This window comes from Chelonia mydas, chromosome 10 (genome assembly GCF_015237465.2).
Source record: "Chelonia mydas isolate rCheMyd1 chromosome 10, rCheMyd1.pri.v2, whole genome shotgun sequence".
In the NCBI taxonomy this organism is placed as follows: domain Eukaryota; kingdom Metazoa; phylum Chordata; order Testudines; family Cheloniidae; genus Chelonia; species Chelonia mydas.
The window spans coordinates 20,387,880-20,411,420 of NC_051250.2; the positions used below are offsets into that span (position 1 = coordinate 20,387,880).

Genomic DNA, 23,541 nt, shown 5'->3' on the forward strand with positions numbered 1-23,541 from the left:
TATTACACTGAGGGTTACACATGCGCACCATGTGCCTGGAGTCTGAGAATTTGAAAATATTTGGTCCACGTATGCATCCTGGCTCGCTTCGTGCTTTCATCTGAAACAATAAAGGGTGGGGTGGACCGGCCATGTCTCTAGTTCCTCCTCACCGCCACGTGGTCCGGGTCAGAACTTTGTGTCCTTGTCTCTGATGCACCTTTAAATACACAGTTGTAAATAGCTTTTAGAATTTGACTTTTGTAGTAGTTTTTCCAGTTTTATTATAGTTTTATCATAGTTTTTAGTAATTAGTGTAGATAGATTGGAGGTTTGTTTCTCTATCCTCCCCTTCCCCATACCCACATGTGGGTACTGGACTATGCCCCTAAGCTGGGGGACTCCCTGCCAGTACATTAGCCTGAAACAGTGAGGAGCATGCCCCCTGCTACTGAGTCTGAATCTGGCTCCAGGGGAACTACACCTATAACCCCATGCTGGGGCCTAGTAGGGATGTAAGGAAGTATTCCCCTAAGGCTGATGTACTGGGAACCTTCACCTGCCTCCCCATTGAGGGCCCCTTCTAGTAGGTGCTTGGATCAGTTGGGTGGAGGAGGAACCCTTAGCCTGGCTCCAAGAGTGCTGCCGGAACTGGTAAGATTTCCCTCTTCTTCTCCAGATGAGACAGTGACTACAGTGTCCCCTTCAACTCCCAATGACTTCAGGTATTTCCAAGAACTGCTGCGCACAGTCGTGGGGAACTCCACATTCTCCTAGAGGAAATCCAAGGCACCCAGCAGAAACTCCTGGATATCCACCATTCCTAGGCACCAACTAGGGTTGCTTTGCCTATTAATGATGCTATTCTCGAGCCTGCCAGGACAGTATGACATGCACACCTACCCCCAAAGGCGCAGAAAGACACTATTATGTTCTGGCTAAGGGGTCTGAGTTTCTCATCTCGGTTCCCCCCTCCAAACTCCCTGATTGTTTAAGCAAGGAACAAGCCAGACAACAGCATCCTCGGTCTACACCGGGGTGGCCAACGTGAGCCTGAGAAGGAGCCAGAATTTAGCAATGAACATTGCCAAAGAGCCACAGTAATATGTCAGCCGCCCACCATCTGCTGCCCCAATCCAGCCCCGAACACCTCCTGTCCATTGGCAGCCCTGCCAATCAGCGCCTCCCTTTCCCTCCCCAGCCTCCCACCTGCCGCAATCAGCTGTTTTGCGGTGTGCAGGAGGCTCTGGTGGGGAGGGGGGAGGAGCGAGGGCATGGCTGGCTTGGGGCAAGGAGCAGGGGTCTTGGGGAACGGGGTGGAATGGTGGCAGGACCTGGGGCAGAGCAGGGGGTAGAGCAGAGAGCACCCCACAACACATTGGAAAGTTAGTATATGTAGCTCCAGCCTCGGAGTCATCGCCTATGCAAGGAGCCGCATATTAGCCTCTGAAGAGTCACATGTGGCTCCGGAGCCACAGGTTGGCCACCTCTGCTCTACGCCATCTGACAAGGAAGGCGTCCATTTGGATCTTTTGGGGTGCAATGTCTTTTCCTCAGCCAGCCTCCAATTTGGGGTTATGAACGATGAGGTGTTACTAAACAAATATGATTTCCTGAATTACAGCAAATTTGAGAAATCTGCTGATAGCCTTCCACAAAAGGATCAGACTCATTTTCTGGCGCTCACTGAGGAAGGGAATCATAGAATCATAGAATATCAGGGTTGGAAGGGACCCCAGAAGGTCATCTAGTCCAACCCCCTGCTCAAAGCAGGACCAAGTCCCAGTTAAATCATCCCAGCCAGGGCTTTGTCAAGCCTGACCTTAAAAACCTCTAAGGAAGGAGATTCTACCACCTCCCTAGGTAACGCATTCCAGTGTTTCACCACCCTCTTAGTGAAAAAGTTTTTCCTAATATCCAATCTAAACCTCCCCCATTGCAACTTGAGACCATTACTCCTCGTTCTGTCATCTGCTACCATTGAGAACAGTCTAGAGCCATCCTCTTTGGAACCCCCTTTCAGGTAGTTGAAAGCAGCTATCAAATCCCCCCTCATTCTTCTCTTCTGCAGACTAAACAATCTGGTAGCCAGAACAGCGCTCCAGTTGGGAGTGGATGCAGATCCTCCAGGACCATGGCTACAGCCATAGTTATGCGTAGGGAATCTTGGCCCCACTCCTCTGGCTTCCCTAGTGAGGTGCAGAACACTATTGAAGAGCTCTCCTTCGATGAATCCCATCTATTTAATCAAAAGACTGATGAATTGCTACATACCCTGAAGGACTCCAGAGCAACCCTTTGCTCGCTGGGCATCTACACTGCTACCCCGAAGTGTAAATTCTACCGCCCACCACCCACCCAACACTGTAAGTTCCCGCATTTCTACCCGCAGGGACCTTATGAGTAAGGCTGCGTGTCTGTCATGGAGCTTGTGGAAGTCACGGATTCCGTGACTTTCCCTGACCTCCATGACTTCTGCAGTGGCTGCTGCGGCTGGTTCAGGGGCTGCCTGGGCCAGCAGCAGCAGCAGTTTGGCTGTGGGAGGGGGCTCAGTGCTGAGGCCAGAGGATTGCGGTGTGGGGTCACGCTTACCTTGCGGGGGGCTACCCGGAAGTAGCGTGCATGTCCCTGCATCTCCTAGGTGAAGGGGCCAGCAGGCTCTGCACCTGCCTAAGGCATCGCTCCTGCGGCTCCCAATGTTCCCCGCCAATGGGAGCTGCGGAGCTGCGCTCATGGCAGGGCAGCGCATGAAGTCCCCCTGGCCTTCTCTCCCCCGAGGAGCTGCAGGGACATGCCGACCACTTCCAGGGAGCTTATCCATGACTTTTTCTAAAAATACCTCTCACTAAAATGTAGCCTTACTTAGGAGTCACCAAGGAAGTGACAGAAAACCCAGAGATCCTGCCTCCCGGGACCCCCTTCACAGGCTTCCACCTCACAGCTTCAGTCTGTGACTAAGAGAGATTTATGAGATAACCTGGAGGGCAGCCAGTCATGTTGCCAACCACCTCATGAGCACTCTTCCCCCTTTTGGGATCATTTAGCACTCTTTTCCCAAGTTTGGGACAAATGGGTGCTCAACATCATTCACCATGGCTATACGATCTAATTTATCATTCTACCTCCTCTAAAACCCCCCTCCATATCCCTTCTCAGGGACCACTCTCATGACAGCATTCTCACCCAAGAAATGAATTCTTGCTACACTGGGAAGTGGTAGAACGCGTTCCCACAGAATATCAAGGAATGCGGTTCTATTTGACTTACTTCCTCATACATAAGAAGGAGATCAGTCTTCGACCTCCATCATCTCAATCCCCTCGTCCACAAATTCAAGTTGGCAGCTATTATCCCATCCATAGAAAAAGACGTGATTTATTGCTCTTGATATGTAGGATACCTATTTTCACATCAATATCCATCTGGCCAACAGATGCTTCTTGCGATTCATAGTCAGCACCTACCATTTCCAATACAGGTACTTCCCTTCAAAATAGTCACCGCTTCCAGAGTCTTCACCAAAGTTTTCTCTTCACCAAAGTAGCTTATATCAGACGTTTTGTGGTCCTGGTGTTTCCGTATCTCGACGTCTGGCTCCTAGGTTGCACGGTCCAGGCACGAAGCCCAAGTTTCAAACTCCATGTTATTCGTCCTTCTTTCGTTCCTCAGAGTCAGTATCAGTGTTGAAAAATCGATCCTAGACCCCACCTAGGCACCTAAGTCCTGGTGTTTCCGTATCTCGACGTCTGGCTCCTAGGTTGCACGATCCAGGCACGAAGCCCAAGTTTCAAACTCCATGTTATTCGTCCTTCTTTCGTTCCTCAGAGTCAGCATCAGTGTTGAAAAATCGATCCTAGACCCCACCTAGGCACCTTCTTGGCCACATGCCTTCATATACATACATGACTGCCTTTGCTTGACTCCACCTTCGCTGCCTCCAGAAGTGACTCCAGATAGTTTACTCACCAAAATATCACCCCATGGACCTTATGGACACTCCCTGACAGGGTGCTGTCATCCCTTCAGTGGTGGACAGATCCATGTTACATTTGCTTAGGGGCTCCCCCCTTTCCAGACAAGATGATCATCACCTACACATCCCTTGTAGGCTGGGAAAAACACATGGATGATCACGTGACACAGGGAATGTGGTCTCCTTGAGAATCCAGGATGCACATCAATATCCTGGAACTCTGAGCTGTAAGGAAAGCATGCCGATCCTTTCTTCCATTCATCCATTCCCATCTTGTTCTCATCGTGACAGAATACACCACCCCTATTTTCTACATCAACAAACAGGGGCATGAGATCTACTACTTTATGCGTAGAAGCAGTCAATCTCTGGAATCTCTGCATCACTCACCATAAGAGCACAAGAACAGCCATACTGGGTCAGATCAAAGCTCCATCTAGTCTAGTATCCTGTCTTGCAATAGTGGCCAATGCCAGGTGCCCCAGAGGGAATGAACAGAACAGGTAATCATCAAGTGATCCATTCCCTGTCACCCATTCCCAGCTTCTGGCAAACAGAGGCTAGGGACACCATTACTGCCCATCCTGACTAATAGCCATTAATGGACGTATTCTCCATGTATTTATCTAGGTCTTTTTTGAACCCTGTTATAGACTTTGGCTTCACAACATCCTCTGGCAAAGAGTTCTACAGGTTGACTGTGCGTTCTGAGATGAAATACTTCCTTTTGTTTATTTTAAACTTGCTGCCCATTAATTTCATTTGGTGACTGCCTAGTCCTTGTTTAGGAGAAGAAGTAAATAATATTTCCTTATTTACTTTCTCCATACCAGTAGTGATTTTATAGACCTCTATCATATCCCAGCTTAGTCGTCTCTTTTCCAAGCTGAAAAGTCACAGTTTTATTAATCTCTACTCATATGGCAGCCATTCCATACCCCTAATCATTTTTGTTGCTCTTTTCTGAACATTTTCCTATTCCAATACATTTTTTTTGAGATGGGGCGACCACATCTGGACACAGTATTCAAGACGTGGGCATACCAGGGAATTATATAGAGGCAATATGATTTTTTTTATCTTATTATTTATCCCTTTCTTAATGATTCCCAACATTTTGACACTTACCTGAGTGGATGTTTTCAGAAAATTATCCACAATGACTCCCAAGATCTCTTTCTTGAGAGGTAACAGCTAATTTAGACCCCATCATTTTATATGTATAGTTGGGATTATGTTTTTCAGTGTGCATTACTTTGCGTTTATCAACATTGAATTTCATCTGCCATTTTGTTGCCCAATCACCCAGTTTTGTGAGACCAGATACTTTTGTCCGCAGCCTATCTTCCCGGGACACAGAATGTGCTCACAGCTTCAGTCAGCAGACATTTTGTGATTGACCACAAGTGGCACCTTCACAATTCGATAGTACATGACATTTTCACCTGATGTGGGATTCCAATGAAAGATCTCTTCGCCTTGCATATAAACAGCAAATGCATCCCCTACTGCTCCAGGGAAGGTCTTGGCCACCAGTCTCAGGGCAACCTATACCTGCTCTGCTGATCAGACCAAATCAACTATGCCTTCCCTCCCAATTATGCTCCTACCCTTGGGTAATGCACAAGATCCAACAAGACAGAACGATGGTCATTCTGATTGCCCCCTGCTGGCCGAGACAGTTCTGGTTTCCCAATCTCCTTCACATATTAACCCATCCACCAATTCCTGTCCCCACCTTCCCCAATCTTCTGACACAGTGCAACAGAGAGATCAGACGTCCCAGTCCACAGGCACTCCATCTCAGTGTGTGGTATTTGGATGGACAGCTGCCTTATAACGGACCTGTTCTTCAGCCATGCCATCTTCTCCAGCAGCAGGAAGGAATCCCTCAGGCACTATTACCAGGCCATGTGGAAACACTTTGCCGCTGGGCCCAACAAAAGAGAGTTCCACCAGAATCAGTGGGGATCCCCTTCCTCTTGGGCTGCATTCTGTCCCTGAATGTCTCGCCTTCAAGTCTCTGAAAGTCCACTTGGCGACAGCGCATTCCACCCTCCTATGGAATATCACTCTTTCTTTACATACCCGCTAACTGCTAGGTTTTGGGCCTCCTCAGAAACGTCCCACCTGTCCAACCCATCAGACCTCAATGGGATCTGAACCTAGTTCTAGCCATATGAAACCACCCTTTGAACTGTTGCCATCATGCTCTATTTCCCTCCTTTCCATGAAAGTCACCTGTGTTGCTATCGCTTCTGCAAGAAGGATTGGCGAACTCGGAGCTATGCTGACAGACACACCTTTCACAATTTTCCACAAAGCAATTTTCCCTGCGCCTGCATCCCAAATACACATTGGAGGACAGACCTTTAGACTTTCTAGGCATTTGAGCATTCTAAACATCTCAGTTAGACTCTAAGCATCATGAATTGTGTAGCTCCTACCTTTCAGATCTGCACATTGTATTGATGAAATCTGTGGTGAATAAAAAACTGAGTGGGATTTGTTTCCTTCAAAACAATTTTAGAGAAAGTTATTGAGGAGGATCATTTTGTCAGCATAAGTGCTGCTGAGGTGGGATGTCTGCAAGAGCTTTGAGGATGCTGTACATTGTTGTTTTCTGTTTTTGAGCTGCTGCCAAGGCTGTTTTGAGATGCTTGCCTAGGTTGCTTCTGAGAGCCATGGGTGGGTGGCGGTTCCTGCTGCTTTTATGTTTTCCCTCAGCTATTGCTTTCCTTTGGACTTTCACATTTGGAAGAGAAGGTTGATCTGAGGTTTGTGCTGGCTGAAAGAGGGTAGTGAGAAAGGGTGTTTTTGAAATATTGTTGGGATTTATTGGTGGGGTTATGTAGTCTATTGAGCTAACATTTGATTCTTCCTGTTGAGTCCTGTAATGGTGTTGCATTTGTCAGTGAGTGCCACAGCACCTCACTATATCACCGGGATCAGGGCCTAGTGTCAAGGGAATTAGCAGAGTAGACGTTCTCATCCCGGCCTTTGTAACAGGTGGAACCCCAAACAGTCAATAGGACCTAGGCCCTCAGACAGGGCTGGGCTAATGAGTAGTCTCTCTGCTCTAGCCCTTAGGCAGGGCTGAGCTAATGAGCAGTCTATGAGCTCTAATCCTTGGGCAGGGGAGAGCTAGCAAGCAGTCTTTGATGGGAAGGCTGCCACCCACGGAGAGGTGGCTGATTTGGCAACTAGGGTGGTCCTGTCAGCGATTATCATGACGCACAGTTCCTGGCTTCAGACCACTGGCCTATGCCAGGTAATGTACACCTTGTTCCAGGATCTTCCCTTTGATGGGAATGGTCTCTTTGCAGAGCAGACCGATGCGAGGCTACACAGACTGAGGGACAGTCAGGCTACCCTTCGCTCACTGGCTCTGAATAAATCGCAGTCGATGAGGAAGTAGTTCCGGCTGCCGCCAAGGCCTTGGCAACCTCGACAGGGACCCGCAAGGAAAAGGGATAGAGATACGAGTTTTAGTCGTCGCCGCCCTTTGTCTCCTGCTCCCTGGCACAACCAGGGCCAGAAGCACTCATTTTGAGGGTGCGCTCAAGAGCGACGTTCCAGTGAACTTCCCGGATCCGCCTCGTTCTTTCCTCAACTGTCTTCATCCCTACCATTTGGCCTAGTCGCAAGTCACCTTGGACTGTTGGGTGCTAGAGATTTAACTCGGGGCTACAACCTGTAATTCTTGGTTGCCCCTCCACCCCCCTTCCCTGTCTCTCTTCATGGACCCTTCTCACACGCAACTCCTCGTTTAAGAGGTCAAGAACCTCATACAGCTGGGGGCTGTGGAGGAGGTCCTTCAGGACATGAACGGAAAAGGGTTCTACTCCCGTTATTTCCTAATCCCTAAAGTAAAAGGTGTCTGAAAACTCATTCTGGACCTGCGGTGCCTCAACAAGTCTCTCGAAAAGTTGATGTTCCGCTTGGTCTCTCTGGCTTCCATCATCCCCTCCCTGAATCTGGAAGACTGGTACGCCACCCTCGATCTGAAGGATGCTTATTTCCATATTTCTGTCTTCCAAGATAACAGACAATTCCTCCATTTTATGGTGGGCAGGCGCCATTTCTAGTTCACGGCACTGCCCTTTGGTGTTCACAAAATGTATGGTGCCAGTGGCCATTTACCTGAGGTGTTGAGGAGTTCAAGTCTACCGGTATCTCGACGATTGGCTCATCAAGGACAGATTTTGGGAACAGATGCAGGGGAGCCTCGATCTGATTCATTCCACCTGCCACGACCTGCCTGTTGATAAGTGAAAAGAAATCGACTTTAAGGCCACTGCAACAAATAGAGTTCATTGACGTAGTTCTTGAGGCATGAGATCTACTGCTTTATGCGCAGAAGCAGTCAATCTCTGGAATTGGCCCACATGAGCCAGAGCCTTCCTTTCAGAGGTGCATTTCCAGGGCCTGATCTCCCATGTGAAAAACTACCTGCTTACCACTGGGCACACCTGCCTGTGGTTGTTAGGCCATGTGGCTGCATGCGCATACGTGGTCTGGCATGCCCGGCTCTATCTCCAGCCACTGCAAGCATGGTTGGCGTCGGTCTAAATCTCCAACGGACACTATCTAGACTGGGTATTCACGGTGCTGGTTCACATCCGATTGTCCCTGGATTGGTGGTTGAGCCCCGAATCGAAGATGGAGGGAGTTCCCTTTGTGGCCTGATCCCCGTCGCTGACCTTGGTTTCCGATGCCTCAGATCTGGGCTGGGGAGCCCACCTAAGTGAGCTCAGCATGCAAGACCGCTGATCGTGGGATGATCTGTCCCTCCAAGTAAACATCAGGGAACTCAAAGCGGGTTGCCTGGCCTGCCAGGTTTCCTGCCCCACCTGAAGGGCAAGGTGGTGCAGGTTCTGACACTGAATACCACTGTGATGTATTACATCAAAAGGCAGGGTGCAGCCAGGTTATCAGCCCTTTGCCAAGAAGCTCTCCCCCTTTGGGACTTCTGTGCGCAGCACATTGTCCCATCTGGTAGCCACGCATCTGCCTGGGGCCAGGAAAGCTTTGGCAGATCACCTCAGCAGGACCTTCTCGTCTCACCATGAGTGGTCGCTCCATCCGGAGGTGGTCAGTTTGATCTTCCGGAGCTGGGGGCTCTGTTCGTGTCTCATCAGAACAGGAAATGCCACGTGTTCTGCTCGTTCCGGGAAATGCCTTTCTGCCCCTGTGGTCAGGGGTTCTGATGTACACCTTCCCATGGGTGCCATTAATCCACAACATCCTTATGAAGATCAAACAGGACAAGGCAAAGGTGATCCTGATAGCCCCTGCGTGGCCTTGGCAGCACTGGTTCTGCACACTGATGGACCTTTCGGTAGCTGCCCCGCTTCAGCTGCCTCCCTGGCTGGATCTGCTGTCCCAGAACCATGGTAGTCTTCTGCATCTGAACCTGTCGGTGTTGCACTTCACAGCATGGCTTCTGCATGGCTAAATGCGGAAGAACATGAATGCTTGGCCCATATCCAACAGGTCTTGTTGGGTAGCTAAAAGGCCTCCACCAGAGCGACCTACCTGGCCAAGTGGAAGAGGTTCATGTGCTGGACCTCAGACTGGGGTATCCAAGCTGAGCAGGCCTCGCTGCAGGCGATCCTGGACTATCTTCTGCACCTCAAGCTCCAAGGGTTGGCCTTGTCATCAGTCAAAATCCACTTTTCCATTATTTCGGCCTTTCACCCTCCTCTCTAGGGCAGATCAGTCTTCACTCACGACATGATGGTCCTGTTTTTGAAAGGTCTGGAGCACCTCTACTCGCACGTGAGGGATTCCGTCCCTATTTGGGACCTGAACCTCGTGCTGTCACAGCTCATGGGTCCTCCCTTTCAGCCTCTGGCTTACTGCTCCCTTTTCCTCCTCTCCTGGAAAGTTTCTTTCCTGGTCTCAATACTGTCTGCCTGTAGGGTCTCTGAGATCAGGGCGCTAACTTCAGAACCATCCGATACGGTGTTCTACAAGGACAAAGTCCAACTGCAGCCGCACCCAGTGTTCCTGCCCAAGGTAGTTTCACAGTTTCATACCAGCCAAGACATATACTTACCGGTCTTCTTTCTGAAGCCTCATAAATTGGAAGAGGAGCACAGATTGCACGCTCTGGATGTCAGGAGGGCACTTGCCTTGTACATTGACAGGACTAAGCCATTTCGCAAAGTCAGTGTGCTTATTCGTTGTGGTGGCGGACAGGATGAAAGGTCATTCTGTGTCTGCTCAGGGGATTTCATTGTGGATCATGGCCTGCATCCATTAATTTAAATTGCTGAAGTGAATTCCATCTCTTAACAGGCTTTAAGTTGATTAGTTTACTAAAACTGTTCAGTTAGACAAGCATCTGTTCTGAATAATAAAAATTGACAGGCAAATTTTAAGAGACTGAGACACATTAAGATCAGTTGGAAATAATGTAGCATGAAAGACAAGCTAGCACATTTTAAAAATAGTTTTACTCATAAGGGACGCAACTCACATTGCATTCTCAGTACTAATGAAATGAGATTGTTATTCATTTGTGTGTATATGGCTTCTTAATGACCAAAACTTCTTCAGCAATTTTGGTAGTTTAAATAAGACAAACTCATTTGCCAAGTTTCTTCTGATAAAGAGCTCTTACTGGATCTCAGTGACTCAGCTAGTTTACCATGCCGAATTACATAGTCAGGGTGCTGTTATCAAATGATGAAAGGAACCGTATGTGCTTGTTGGAAGTATTGCTTCTGGCACATTGAGAAGGACACACTGACAATACACTATGCAAAAAAAAAGCAACAGGCTGTAACTTTCTTAAATATGTGAAAGCATATAGAACAGGTTATCTTTGGAAAACCTGATTGTTATCTTGCTTATTGGGTCTCTGAAGCAATCCCTTTCTGGGCTTGTGGCCTACATCCATAGGGAGGACTCCATTCTTAATTCTTTCTTCCCTGCCCTGCTGCCCATTTACATCCAAGAACTGGACCATCCTCCAAGATGTTCTCACCTGCGAAAATGGTCACGTTCCCTTTTCCACTCCATTTATATGCCAACTGCCTGGGCCTTGCAATTACTTTCAGGGTTTTGAAGGTAAGTCTTCTCCTTTCATTCTCTATATATACCAGCTGTTGTTTAGCAGAGCTTTTCCATCTGCTTCATTTTATCCCTCACCTGCCTGTGAAGGGATTTCTCCAGTTAGGATTGTAATCCTGGTTATGCATCTGTGATCAGGACAAGCCGGGGAAATTGTAGGTGATTGACATGTGCAATCAACTGATTTCCACCCAAATGGCAGAGTTGCCAGAAATTCCTGATCACATTCATGCAGTCCTCAATGTGTGGTCTCCCTGCACCCATGCTTTTAATTATTTCTCCCTCTCCCTGCTTATTACCACAGTCCAGGACATCTGCATCCCTTTGGACTTCCAAACTGTAAACCTCTGACTCAGCAAACAGGGGGGGTTTTGATTGGCTTGTCTGTCCTCTTGCAAGTCTGATACCAAATGTATATGTCTCAAGAGATGATTAATGGTACATGGAGCCTTTCATCTCTAGCTCTTCAGCTTGACTACTACCCAGTTTGGAACCGACACAAAGTTGTTAAATTGCTAATGTTGTTAGTGGGCAGGTATTTACATTAAATTCACTCTCACAGTTGTCCCTAACTGCCATTATTGATAGTGATCTCAGCAAAGGGGATATTGAATGAATAGGCAGAAGAGATTCCTTGCCACTAGAAAAGATTACTTCAGGTCAGGATTGATGGAAGGTTTGTATAGATATTTCTAGTGTGTATCTGTCCAGAGAGTTTTGCCTCCAGGGCTGTCAGTATAGCACCTTCCTGTCACTAAAATGATAAAAGAAGATAAGACATTTTAAAGTCCAAATTAGAAAAACTGGAAAAATGTTTTGCATTTTACAAAGCCCCAAATAGGAGAAGGGAGTGTCATTTACTGTATGTTTGTACAGCACCTGCCATAATGAGGTCCTATTTTGGTTGGCCTGTAGGTGCTACCTCAATATAAATGTGAAATAATAAACCACCTACTTTGTCTTTCTGGCAGATTTTAAAATGTTAGTATAGTGTGTAAGTGTTCTCCTACATTTCCAGTGTGGCATTTTATGAAATAAATACAAATGATTTCAACTGTGACGCGTCTTTAAAACATCAATGATACATACCATCTCTAGCTTAAAGAAGGAATTTAAAAATGTATTTTTCCAGACACCCAGTTGTTCTGACATCAGATGTTTTTTAAAAAAATCTAGCTTTGGTGGGACTCGGAATAATCTGTTTTTTTTTTTAAAGTTGCACATCAGTGTGGTGTCTAAAATATTCATGGTTTTACAAAAAAATATTTGAAATGTGACATATTGAAAATATCCTGTTTACCTTAAATGCTGTTTGGAACAACTAGATATTAAAAAGCTTTTTCTCCAGCCAAACATGTAAATACTGAAAATATTACCTATTTTTAAAATTGGGATAGACTGTTTTTCTCTCTGTAGATCCAAAGCAAATCACAAGACTTCAAATTGTGGGGAAACCGCCCCCCCCCCTTTTTAGTAGAAACACACAAAGTTTGTTTGCATAGAAGTTTAGAAAGTGTTTTATTTTTGATATTTTCTGATTTTTTTTTCTGTCATCAGCATACTACATTTAATATTCAGACTCTGTTGGACAATTTATGCTGTTCTTAATTTTTATGTTTTTAAAAATACATCCTAAATATACACTGAGTGTTGCCTTTGAAAGCATAGAATGAAATGGCTATATAAACACTACCCATAAATGATTTATCAGAGCTGATATGCAGCCAATGAAGTGCAGCCACCCCAGGAATGAAGGGCTGCTTCCATTCTGCTAGGACACCATACAACAGCTTCCAGCTAACGTTACTCAGTTTTTTGAAGGTGATTTTTTATAAACTTGTAGCAAATGATGTTATTGACTTTGTATGTAGTATATGCGTCACTGGATTGTCACATGGCATTGCACAATGACAGTACTGTAGGTTTTAAAGTACATAATATTTTAAAGTCGGTCACTTTTCACAAAACTGAATGATTCAAGTGGTTATATCAAGGCAAATAAACCTTTTTGAAAATGAAATCAAGATTAATTGAACCAGTGCTAGTACAAATCTAATGATGATGATCTACTGTGTTGTTTGGGTGTGGGAAAAATCTCCCAGCATAAGCTCTATATTAATTTAGCACCAGATTCTGCCACTCTTAATCATGTAAAACATTGTGCCATTCCCAGAACAGGGTAATACTCAGTGTGAGTATGAGTAATAGATTTTGGCCCTCAGTCAGCCATGTTTAAATTTTTCATGAAACTTTAATCTGGAGAAATCATTTTCTGTACACACTGTGCCCAGCAGCCCATTTATTGGAGAAGTTAAATTGAGCAAAGTATTCATTCATTAAATTCCAGGTATCCTACACTTTATTCATGAAGATGTTGGACCTGATTGTCTGCTGCCCTGCTCCTTGCAAAGTTACTTTCACTGGTATAGAGTTCAAAACTCTACTGTTCTGATTTGGTGGAATTTACAGTCACATTTTGCTGTGTAAATAACTGCACAATGGATTTGTCTAGGCTAGTGTTTGTGGTTTTGTAGTAATTCAAGTTAATTGAATGGTCAGTTATCTCAAGTTAATTACCACACTTGTAAATGCTAGTGTAGACATGGTAATTTGTTTCAGAGATCAGGGTGTCCCGGAGCAAATATTTGTTTGCTGTTAGTTTATAGCGTTTACTGTTGTTAGTTAACTTGAGTTAAAACAGGACTAAAAACTTGGTCTAGACAAACCAAAGATGAAGGGCAACAGAAAATTGGGTTCATGATCAATAATATGCATTTTTTCATGTAGCGATCTTTGGATCAGTAAATTTCATTTCATACAGTGAATATTTTGACTCTTTTCCCAATGTCCAATACTTGTGTATATTTGCCAGCCTAATTGGAAATCTGTCCTTACTGCAGTGAGAATAAGGAGTGGTGGACCGAGTAAGGAGTGATGAGCAGAGCCCTATGTTTGGAGCAGAACGACCAACAGAATGCAACTGAGGAAGATTAGGATCAGCTTTTATTCACAGAGAGAGGAAGAAAATAGTTCTGGGCGGGATATAAATATTTTATGAATATACTAAGTCGGTCTGCACTCCAGTAAACTGTAAAATAAGCAAATCTGTTTGAGAGTAGATATGACACTTTTTTCAGTTAATGAAGATGACATTTAGTTTTTGGCAATAGCAGTAAATATATGAAATTATATGGCTGCATTGAAGACTATTATATATACTATCATACTGACAACTCATGGCACCATCCCCTCAAATTGACATCATTTGAAGTATACCCAATACTTAGGTACAATAGGGTGCATCATTTTTTTATGTATTCATTTTGTGAGTAAGTGATAAAACCAAGTCATGGTAAAGAGCCCTGTGAAAGAATACTGCTCTGATAAGTATGTCTTTTACTCCTTGTCTGCAGATTAACAGTGAAAACTGAACCTCATCAACTGTAGTAGGTAGAATTATAGAGAAGGAGGGCTGGAAGGGACCTCAAGAAGTCATTAAGTTCAGCACCCTGCTCTGAAGCAGGACCTCAGTAACCCTATCATCCCTGGTGTTTGGAGGTTTTTAAGAACATGTTGAATAGTGATGGGGATTCCACAACCTCCTTTGGAATCCTATTCCAGAGCTAAACTACCCTTATAGTTAGAAAGTTTTTCCTAATATCTAACCTAAATCTTCCTTGCTGCAGATTCAGGCCATTACTTCTTGTCCTACCTTCAGTGGAAATGAAGAACCGTTGATCTCCATCTTCTTTATAACAGCTCTTAACGTATTTGAAGACTGCTATTAGGTTCCCCTTCAGTCTTCATTTCTCAGGACTAAACCCCCCTCAGTCTTCGTTTCTCAAGACTAAACATTCAGTTGTTGCTGTTTTTTTTTTTTAAACTTTCCTCCTATGTCATGTTTTCTAAACCTTTTGTCATTTTGGTTGCTCTCCTCTGGACTCTCTCCAATTTATCCACATCTTTCTTGGTGTGACACCCAAAACTGGATACAGTACTCCAGCTGAGACCTCACCAGTGCTAAGCAGAGTGGGACCATTACCACCTGTGTCTTTCATAGGACATTCCTGGTACTACAACCCAGAATGATATTAGCGTTTTTTGGAACTGCCTCACATTGTTGACTCATATTCAATTTGTGATCCACTATAGCCCTCAGACTCTTTTTTTACAGTATTACCGCCTAGCCAGTTTCCCCCCCATTGTGAAGATATTAATTTGATTTTTCCTTCCTAATTGTAGTACTTTTCACTTTATTGAATTTCATCTTGTTGATTTCAGACCAATTCTCTAATTTGTTGAGATTGTTTTGCATTATAATCCTATCCTCCAAAATGATTGCTACCCTTCCCAGCTTGGTGTCATCTGCAGATTTTATAAGCATATTCTTCTCTCCATTATCCAAGTCATTAATGAAAATATTGAACAGTACCGGGACCGGGACTGACCCCTGTAGGGTCCCACTAGATATACCCTCTCAGTTTGAGGACGAACTGTTGATAACTACTCTTGGTATATGATCTTTCTGCCAGTTGGGAACCCACCTGATAGTAACTTCATCTAGATCATATTATGCAATTGTCACATGGGACTCTATCGAAAGCCTTACTAAAAGCCAGTTATATCCAGTGATGAGCTGCCAAAATCTTAACAATGGGTTCCCGCCTCACCCCACGAGGTCGTTGCCCACCCCCACCCCTCGGGACTCCTGCCCCATCCAACCGCCCCACGTTCCTTGACGCCCCCCCCCCCCACAGGACCCCTGCCCCCTCCACCCCCCCCAATCCCCTGACTGCCCCTAGAACCGGGCAGGAGGGTCTCGTGGGCCACCGTAGTGGATGGCCACCCCACCCCTAAGAGCGAGAGGCACCTGCCAGGGGGCAAGGTGGGGAGTCCTGGAGGTGCTTACCTGGGGCAGCTCCCAGGAAGCATCCGGCAGGTCCCCCTGGCTCCTAGGGGCGGGGGAGCATAGCTGGGGGGGGAGCAGGGGGAGCAGCCGCTCCTCCACTGATCACATCAAAAGTGGCGCCTTAGGCACTGACTCCCTGGGTGCTCCGGGGCTGGAGCACCCACGGGGAAAATTTGGTGGGTGCAGAGCACCCACCTGCAGCTCCCTGCCCCGCGCCTGGCCCCAGCTCACCTCACCTCCGCTCCACCTCCTCCGCTGAACGCGCTGCCCCACTCTGCTTCTCCGCCCCCTCCCCCGGAATCCCGTGAATCAGCTGTTCGGTGGGAAGCCAGGGAGGGCTGAGAAGCAGGCGGCGGCTTCACACTCAGGCTGAGGGTGGCAGAGGTGAGCTGGGGCGGGGAGCGGTTCCCCTGCACGCGTTCCCCCCCCCCGCCCCCCCGGGTTACCTGCTGCGGCGTGGGCGGCCCTCCTCGTGCCCTCCCTCCCCCAGCTCACCTCCATCTCCCTGGACCTGAGCGGGAAGCCGCGGCCTGCTTCTCAGCCTGCCCCAGCTTGCCACAGGAACAGCTGATTTGCGGTAAGCCTGGGGGGGTAGAGAAGCAGGGCGGGGCGGCGCATTCAGGGGAGGAGGCGGAGCGGAGGTGAGGTGGGGGTGGGGTGGGGTGGGGAGCTGCCGGTGGGTGCTCTGCACCCACCAAATTTTCCCCTTGGGTGCTCCAGGGCTGGAGCACCCATGGAGTCAGCGCCTAATTGGCCAGTTAAATTTAGAAGCCCTTTTAGAACCGGTTGTCCCTCGTGGAACAACCGGTTCTGAAAGGGCTTCTAAATTTAACAACCAGTTCTAGCGAACCGGTGGGAACCGGCTCCAGCTCACCACAGGTTATATCACATGTACAGCTTCCCTCCATCCACTAGGCCAGTAACCCTGTCAAAGAAGGAAATTAGGTTGGTTTGGCATGATTTCTTTTTTAACTAATCCATGATGGCTATTCCTTATAACGCTGTTATTCTCTAGGTGCTTACAAATTGTTTAATAATTTGTTCCAGTAGGTTTTCAGGTATCAAAGTTAGGCTGATGGATCTATAATTTCCTGGATCCCCTTTGTTCCCTTTTTTAAAGATAGGTACAGTACTGTGTTTGCCCTTCTCCTAGTTCTGTGGGACTTCACCTGTCCTCCATGAGATCTCAAAGGTAATTGCTAATGGTTCTGAGATTGCTTCAGTTAGTTCCTTAAATACCTTAGGATGAATTTCATCAGGCCCTGCTGACTTCAATACATTTAACTTATCTAAATACTCTTTAACCTGTTCTTTCCCTATTTCGGCTTGTGTTCTTTCCCCCTTGTTAATATTGTGTTGAGTATCTGGTCACCATTAACCTTTTTAGTGATGACTGAAGCAAAATGGGCATTAAACACCTCAGCTAGATGTAATCATAGCACTTGTAATCATAAAAATATAGTGTGCATGCTCAGTTAGTGATAAATGGTCCATACCTCCAGGCTGACAGTGTTGATTATTTTATCCTATTTTACATCTAAAGGAAAAATTTCTCAGAAGCTGTCATGCTTTGAAGATTTATCTCAAGCAAAGACACCTATTTAAACATTTTGCAGGTTAAAGAGAAGACTTCATTTTGGTTTTTGATAATTTTGCCTATTTCCAAAATCCCCACCCCCATCCCCCATCTTCTTAATCAATGGCTGTTTATGAAGTCTGAAGATAGACACAATTTATGTTCATTTTAGAAATCTGGTGGGCTAGGAATTTGTTTTTGGTAAATATTATAACATTAGTTCAGTGAACAAAAATAATTCCTGACAGAGGCATATTCTCTGGTTGCTGATGCACAGTGTTTGTAATAGATGCAAACCAGCTTTCTCTCTAGCAGCTGATCCTGCTCCTGCCATGGGTATCATTCTTTTCTGTACAGAAAAGGAGCCAGGAGCAGAATCATCTGCTAGAGGGAAAGTTGGTTTGCATTTTTTATATATAAATAAAATAAAGCTGGGATTGAATCCCTATCCTACTCTTGAAGCAGCTTATATTTGTGATAATTAGCAGCTGGACCTGCTGCTTAACCATAAGCAGCTTTGGGACAAATCCTTTTTTTTATTATTACTATTTAATAGTATTGAATGGTTGGCTTATTTGTCCCTTGCAAATTCCTCCAGTTAGTGTCATATGAGAGAGGCTATTTTTATTTTAAAATTCAGTTGAGTAAAATATTATTTTTCATGGAGAAAAATAAAAAAGCTGCTAGAAATAATTTTTCATTGAACTTATCACATAATGTTTTTTAAATTGGGAATTTTCATTGTTTTTCATCATTCATCTTAGATTCTGGTGCTTTACCGCAGTTTCATATGAGCAGTATAACCTCATTACATGTTATTTAAACTCAGTGATGCTATTAAACTGCTTGGACAAACAACATAAAAACTTTCTGCTTATAATAACACCAATCAGCAGTCTCACTAAGGAAAAGGTGTGCTATACACTGTGCCCCAAAAAAATAACAAATCCAGGCTCTGGTGGACCAAAGGAATAAAGGGGTGAGTTCTGAAGCTAAAGCTTATATTTAACCATGGAAATTTTAATTCCTTAAATACAAGGAGAGGGGAAGTGGAACTGCTATCTAGGATAAGAAGGAAGCCTGATCTTACAGCCATCCAACAGTATTACAGCTGAAATATAGCAAAGGATATTCAGTTATCAGGTTATTTAATCAACAGATCATTTCTTAGGTTTAATTATGAATAGTACAAATGGCACCATGATTACAGGGGATGAAAGCACAGACTCAGGTGATAGATTGGTTTTCATAACCTATTGTGGGATTCCACTGATTTCATAACTGCTAGGAATTAAGTTTCTGTAGTTGCCCAATGTCACCAGATCATGGAGATTAAATGTCAGTTTTTCCTGTATGATTTGGTGTATTTAAATTTTTATAATATGTTGTATAGGAGCCAAACATCATTCTTACCATTTGTATCCTTTTCTGCTTCTTCACATTCAGCTGTCTCTAGAATCTTTTTCTTTTTACGCTGCCCATCTCCTTTCCTGCAGCTTTTCTTCCTCATCTCTTTTCTCTGTTGCCTTAAATTTTCCCCCTCTCGTTTTCCCCTTGTGCTCACTCAACACCGTCTGCATAGAATCTGCTATCAAGCCTGGGGTTCTGTTTCATTTGCTGACATCTATGGCATAAACCACTTTATATTATTGATTCAAATAATTATACTGGGAGATTTTTAAATTACCGGCTTTGCATTTTAAAAATAACTGCGAATGCACTGTTATTCAATGGAAGTGTGATAGCAATAACCTGCACCAGGAACAGCTTCTGATAGAAACAGATTTTATATTTTTTGTCTGTCTTTGTTTTGTTTTCCTCAGCTGTTGACCTTACATGAAAGTTCTGAGCATAGATGTAATAACTGTGCTGTTTGTTGTAAAGCTTACCTTTGTGTGAAATATCTGATTTGTCATATGAGATACTGGGGATACCCTAAGGTTCTAAATGTTCATGGATAATCCTCTTTAGTCAAACACAGACAAACTCAGAGCAATTTATAAAACATACACATGTAGAAAAGACATGAAGTGATTGTGACAGGTTTGGGCCTTTGTGGTGTCACCTAATGTGCTGGGATGCCACTGAGTCAGCCTGTTCTGCCAGCCTGGGTCCCCTTTACCTGGCCTTGCTGGGTTAGGCTCACAAGCTTCTTCCAGCCAAGCACACAGGCAGGGCCACACCCAGCTGCACAGTGTGACAGAGATCCACTCTGGAAAGATTCAGCCTTAGGGGCTCGCCCCAATACTCTTGTGCCCACTCCCTTTAAGGGGTACAAACCCAAAGGTTTTATGAAATTCACCCCCTCCCTCAATGTGGAGGGAGATATGCACAATTCCCCCTCCCCCGTTAGAAATTACATAAACTGGGTTATATTACAAACAAGAAATAAGTTTATTAACTACGAAAGGTGAATTTTAAGTGAATATAAGAGATAACAGACAGAACAAAGCAGATTACTGACTAAGTAAAATAAAACACACAAGCTAAACTCAATATACTTAAGAAACAGGTTACAAAATGTAAATTCTTACCCTAAATGTTATTTTAGGTAGGTTGCAAAGTTTCTGTGGTTCAGAGTTCCAGTTATATTCCTTTTCAGATTGGACCCCCGTCTCAGTCTGGACTCTCCCCTTGCCTTCCCTTCAGGTGGCTTTAGCAGTCTTTCTTCTTGGGCAGACAGGCCATAGAGAGGAAGAGTTCCGTTTGCCTTCCTCCTCACCCTTCAATCGGATTTACATAAGGCGGGAATCCTGTTTCCTAAACTTGATCCCCCCCTTACCTTCCAGTGGAAAGTCCCAGGTAATGTTTAGTATCAGGTGACAAGACCACCTGACTCTAGTATCACACTCCATGAGTCAGTGGCAGTATGGAGCATTCACAGGAAGGCCAAGCCTTTTCACAGTCCATTGTCCTCGCTGATGGGCTTTTCCATTGTTGTACCTGAGGTGTTAGCAGTGAGCGTCACCCAAAGTAGCATAGTTGAAATACAGATACATAGTCAGTATTCCTAACTTCTGATATAGAAATGATACAGGCATACAAATTGGATAATTACATTCAGTAAATGATAACCTTTCCAATGATATTTACAAGACCCATCTTGCGTAAAGTACATCTCAGTTATGTCATATTCATATCATAAGCATATTTTCATAAAGAATATGGAGTGAAACATCACCATGATGCCATGAAGTTGTTCTTTATCTTCCCATTGTCCTTTTGCGTAGCTAATCCAGGGGTGCTGGAACAATTTGTAAAGTGAGGGGCTGAGAGCCATTGAACCAAACTGTAAACCCTGTACATGATGGAAACAACTTCAAGCCAAGAGGTGCAGCAGCACCACTAGTTCCAACATCTATGAGCTCGTCTTTAGAATGGAGATCTCCATCTCCTCACATATCATTCCCAGTTGCCCAGGCTTGGCAAAAAGTAAGGTGGCCTCTGGCAATCAAGACCTCACTCCCACATCTTTCATGTAAACGTGTAACTTTCTGGTTCAGGAAGAGACAGAGATATTCTCCCATCTCACTTGCTTCTGGATTGCCTTGTGTAGGAAGGGACCACCTCTGGGGCTGCCCAGGAATTGGAGGGTGTTTCAAATCCTGCCAGTGTGTCTGCTCAGAGGAACTAATGGCTGCTTGCCTTGCGGGAGCTTCTCCCATCCTCCTGCCCCTGGATAGTTTGGTCCAATTTAGAGAGCACATCTGTCAGCCATTAAGCCTGATTTCAGACAGGGAATCACAGTTCTCACTGGGATCAGGGTGTAGTTGTCACCACAGGAAGGAATTTTTCCATGCTTAGCTAGGTTAAGATGAGAGGTAATGTTCTTTTGGTGTTGAAAAGTAGAGTTCGGTGTTGGAGTTTTAACTATGTTGCAGGCATTGACTTTAAACCCCAATATCCAAGAAGGATAACTGAATCTGCCATATCAAATACCCAAGGCGGCAGGAAATTCACAGACCCAGAAATACCCACTAGTGACTAGGTATAGCTAATTACTTGACTACATTTCTGATCTGATATTACAAATATTTAAGATTCCAAATAGCCAAGCATAGTGAGTTTATTAGTCAAGAATAAAGCATGAAAAACAAATAAAGCATGAAAAAGAAACATGAAAAAGAGACGTACATACCGCCCTTTTGGGGAAGCAATCTCTCAGAGTTCACCTTATATAGAAGGTCTGCTCCCACAGTATGCACTGAGTATTTATACTGTAGTTGTTTCCCAGCTAAATATTACCCAAGATTCTACATATCTATCCAAGATTCAACCCATGAGTCTGCACCAGGATGGATTTGATTTAAATCACTAGTCAGGAAAACTCGATTTAATCATGGTTTTTTACATAAAAGTGCATTCTTGTTGGTTATTATAACCTTAATGCATATTCTTCACAACTCAGAGATAGATGTAGGGTTCATTTTTAGAAGGTATACACTATTCATTTTTTAAACAGTGCTTTATTTTGAAAACTTTTCAGGTTAGTTTTACCGCTATATCAGAAAATGAGTGATTGTTTGGTTATTTCATTTACCAAAGGTAATTGAAGCAGATATTTATGAAGTCGTTGGGAGGTGAACTATCTCCAGTTCAATAGGTTAATCATTAATATTTGGAGGATTTTCTTGCAATGCTATATTAGGAGAAGACCATCACCAGACAGATATTTAAATTGTTTTTTTTAACTAAAACAACAACGTTATGTAGTTTGGATTTTTTTCTTCAACAGAAAACATAATATTTTAACAAAACAAGCATATGTCCGTCGCTTCTCACATTTATTTACAGATTTCTCCTTGTCCAGATCTATTCCACCGCCAACAATCTTCTATTCATTGAACTTTTTGAAACTTTGCACTTTTAGAGAGAGGTAAGGGATTGATTCTATGTACACAAATTTGCAGAGGGACAATAGAGCTGAGGTCTGTTATTTCTCACATCTGTGTATTATTTATTTATTTTAAACCATTTTTGCTGTTAACAAGCATGTTACTTCTGGAAAGACAAATCCACAGTTTGAGAACTGCAAACTAAGCATCTCTGATGGTATCTTTTAGACTGAGCACTGAGTCCCATTGGGTAGATAGAAAGATTTTCCTAAATAATCTATACAGAAGCCTATGGAACCCCATAAGATTGGGTCCCTAATCCATGAACTGTTGGAACACATTTACAAAACTTTTCTTAAATATTACATGAATAGATTGTCTCATACTATAGAATTATAATTTATAATCCCTATTCCATGATGAGAAAACTTTGAGCTATAATGTATCTTAATTAAAACTATCTTTAGATAGGTTTTTTCCTCAAAAAGCATTTTATCAAAAAAATCAGATTTAAATAAAAAAATCAGATTTTTAAATATTTTTTTTTAAAACAAATCATTGATTTTTATCCACCCTGGTCTGCACCTGTTTCTTATCTTGTTTTTTTGTACCATCCAGTACCTTCCTTATCTTTGTTGTGCATACCACATTCCAGGTGTCAGTGGCCCATGGAAGCACCTCCTTAGAGTACCAGGACATACTATTCAGATATCTGATTTCCAACATGTATCTGATTGTGCCAAGAGTTGAATCATCTATTGCAAAATGTTAGGGGGGCATATACGTTAGCTTGAGGGAATAGGCATAAACAGCATTCAGCGAAAAACATAATACAATTCTCAGTTGTATGACTTAACATGACTACTCAGCATTCATGTCTGATATGTGTACAATATTAATATTGTGTGTAATGCATATTAACATATTATGTCATACCCCTAACAAATATATACATTGGCTAACACTATTCTTCCCCTAATATTACCTGGATTCAATTTTATGTGTACAGGGCTACTTTTAACCGTCACTTTTTTATTTTTAAATTAGCCAAATAATTTTTCTTGTCTCATGCCTGTTCTATATCTGTTAATAGAAGAAAATAATCATTAAAGGCAGGCCAACTGGTAGCTGTCATCGTGGTAAAAGCTGGAGGCTAATTAGAAGCCTGGCAAAGAGTGACGAGGGACAG

The 23,541-nt window shown here is 44.0% G+C and overlaps 1 protein-coding gene across 12 annotated transcripts in view; it reads left to right on the forward strand.

The window, feature by feature from the left end:
- Positions 1–23,541, forward strand: part of SNX29 (sorting nexin 29) — a 450,561-nt gene that overhangs the window by 218,674 nt on the left and 208,346 nt on the right. The gene's annotated exons all lie outside the window — the stretch shown is intronic.